General features: G+C 46.8%; 1 long non-coding RNA gene across 1 annotated transcript; it reads left to right on the top strand.

The window, feature by feature from the left end:
- Nucleotides 1-442: 442 nt before the first annotated feature.
- Nucleotides 443-2,991, top strand: LOC118556854. The gene is made up of 2 exons (XR_004927424.1): nucleotides 443-720; nucleotides 2,427-2,991. It is a non-coding gene; the product is annotated as an uncharacterized LOC118556854 (long non-coding RNA).
- The last annotated feature ends 217 nt before the right edge of the window (nucleotides 2,992-3,208 follow it).

Genomic DNA, 3,208 nt, shown 5'->3' with positions numbered 1-3,208 from the left:
AAGCTCGACAAGGTATATAAAAAAAAGAAGTGCAGCATTAACGGGAATTCTACTCTAAAACATGCTAATAATAAAACAAAAACACAAAATATGAGACCTCTGGAGCAATAAAGGCTAAAACATATTAAATACTGCTGGCTAAGGTGGGGAAATAATCCTTGAAAATACGTGCAGCATAATCTAAAAATGCAAATATACTCCACAAAAGGACAAAATACGGGGTTTTCAGAGAGCGTATTTCAGTGTATAAACGCCTGAGCGATACGCGCTTGCGTAAAAAAAAAAAAAAAAAAAAAAAAAAAAAAAAAAAAAAGAGAGAGAGAGAGAGAGAGAGAGAGAGAGAGAGAGAGAGAGAGAGAGAGAGAGAGAGAGAGAGAGAGAGAGAGAGAGAGAGAGAGAGAGCTTTAACTCATTGTAATGCACACAGCGACCTGCCCTCTTTTGAAAAAAAGCGTAGAGCGAGAAAGCGCAGCCATGCTTTGCGGAGGCTCCGGCGTCGCTCTCATTGGTAGTATGAACCTGGTCGCCGAACGGAGTGTGTGCTTTGCTCGCTCGCCCGTCCGCCGCTGCACCGACACAAACCGGGAATACAAGCCTCCGGGATGAAAAGAGCGAAGTAACCAGAGTAAAAGCCGCGAATCAAGTGAGAAACCCAGCAGGACGCGGATACGTGCGAGCTCATTGTGCTGGGATCCACCATATGGCGCGGACCGCTTTATGGTGAGTATCTTACCGGGTTTCGCTAATCGATCATTTATGAGTCGACTTTACGTTTTTCTTTTCTTTTCTATGTTCATTTCACATCCGCGAAATGAAAGTTAAAAGCTGGGATTCGGGATGTTTCGAGACATAACGGTCCCGTGTGCCCTGCACCGCACGCTGCACTTGCCATTGTTATTGCGGACTCTCGGGAATAAAGCTTTTCACGTGCGAAAAAAAATAGAGGAAAAGAATAAAACGATAAGACACGAGCAAACCCGCACATGCTGCAGCCTGCACAGCATTTCATGTCGACGGTTGCATAATCTATACGAAGGGCTAAAAGAGGACAGCAGGTTTCTGAGCTGCAGCGCGGCGCTTTAGGACAATAGGGTCGTTTTTTTCCCCCTTTTCCCTCTCTCTCACTTCCCCTTTGGTGGCCAGAGACCCTATCCGGAGCAGGGATTACCGATATGATTTGATATGATGGGGACGTCTCTCAGACTATAAACCGACGGGTTCCTTTGTTTCTCTATCCATCTCCTCTCCACAGCTCCGAGTGTATTCAATCCAATTACTATATGAGCTGTGCCTGCGCCTCTTTATTCCCAGTGCTGTGAATCTTTGCCCTTCAGTTGGAACAGGGAGCTGATTTTCGGCTCTGACGCGTTAAGGATCATGGGCACTTACTGACAGCACTGACCTCAATGGAATGTGATCGCTTTTTAATGCGAATTGTGCGTATTTATGTATATGAGGTTCGATCCAAAAAGAAAGCAGATCTCTGTCCTGGTCAAAAAAATGTGACAGACAAGCAGCAAAGATATCAACGCATTCCCACGTTTTGTACAGCAGACGGAACAATAAGGTTAACGCTTCGTTAAATGTCACTGATTGCACAGCTCGTCACATCAAAGCCAAAATGCAGCATTCGCTTCGCTCCAGCATCCCTCCCTCCATCACCGAATGCGAGGGAGTGCACGATCAAGTGCGTGTGCGCATGCTCAAACGAGCCTGTATTAGTGTGTGCGTTGCTTCACAAGTGTTCCCATTTTTTTTTTCCTCCAACAGTGCAATGTTGCATAACTGTTCGCAGCCCAGCGCCAGATTCGGGACTTCGCAGCACACGCTGAGGCTGGGTTCTTCAAGCCGCCGCAGAACTGGTAACATGTTCTCCATCCCGCAGGTTCTCAGATAAACTGGGATAGTCGGCGGAAAAAAAAATGTCCCTTCTGGTGTCAAGGACGCAGGTTAGGCGATGAAGAGGGGACTCTGGGTAATACAGAGAAACATCTGTTTGCCTAGTGACGTCACCACCCCCCACCACCCGTTCGCCCGTCATCCCAATCCTCTTGTGCTGAAGGCAGATTCCTCATTTGTTTGGCTGGAGCACCGTTAATCCCAAAGTCAGATGGGGCGGTGGGGGGAGGGAAGACCGGACGAGGAAAAGCTCCATCCCATTTAGCAGGTGCCCGTGTGCACGGTTCGGTCTCCGCGTCTCCGTTCACTTGCGCGTAAAACAGAGAAGATGAGGACTCCGCAGTAGCTGCCCCGTTTTGTGGATTGCGGCAGTTTCTAAGAATAGGCTGAAAACTGACAGGGACGACCGAGTTGTTTGCACGGTTTTTTTTGGACGTTTTTTTTTTCTATTATTATTATTATTTCTAAATGTATGAATGTGGAGTATTTGCTCATGGCGCATTTTGTGTTTGCTTTTTCTTTTGTAGGTTGCATTATGGAATAATGGAGGACGTCTATGCTGTGTGCCGCTTTGGACATTACATACGGAGACCCTTTTTCCATTTGCTTGGGACCTGTAATGAATTTGTTCTGAAAACTGTCTTATTTGGCTTGTAACCTAACCTCTTTAAATAAATGCACCGGTACGTATGCGAACCTATAAGTACAAAAAAAAAACTGGAGCAGGAATGTCATGCTGTTTGGACTGTCATTCCTCATTTTCGGTCTGCAGGCCAGGGCGGCTGCAGAATAACAAGGTTACAGGCGCATTAAGAGGTTTCTTCCAGTTGTGTTTCTCTTTTTTTTTTCTATAACAGAGTGACTTCACTCTTATGTTTCTGTGCAAACCCCTCTCAGAGCTGCGGGTTGCGTCTCTCCGTGTTCACAGCGGACCTTGATTTAATGTCTTACAATTAAGGCACGCGGTGAATGCCAAGAGATGATCCTCCTCTCTTCGATAAGACATCATGAAACCATTGAACTGTATCGAGACAAGTGTATAAACATGTACTGCCTGTGTTTTTGACAATAAAGTGATCACACATGAGGAAATTCTGGTTTCATCTGAGCATACATGCTCCCGGTGTGTGTGTGTGTGTGTGTGTGTGTGTGTGTGTGTGTGTGTGTGTGAGAGAGAGAGAGAGAGAGAGAGAGAGAGAGAGAGGGGGGGGGGGGGGGGGGGGGGAGCAGTGGGAGCTGTCCATCCCAACGCAGGCTGTCAGGAGCGCTGTCCACCTCCTCTGGTGCTGAAATCTGCAGCCTTTTGTTC

Source organism: Fundulus heteroclitus, chromosome 21 (assembly GCF_011125445.2).
Source record: "Fundulus heteroclitus isolate FHET01 chromosome 21, MU-UCD_Fhet_4.1, whole genome shotgun sequence".
Lineage (NCBI taxonomy): Eukaryota > Metazoa > Chordata > Actinopteri > Cyprinodontiformes > Fundulidae > Fundulus > Fundulus heteroclitus.
Note: the sequence above shows the minus strand (reverse complement) of the source record. Positions and strands in the feature narration are given on the sequence as shown.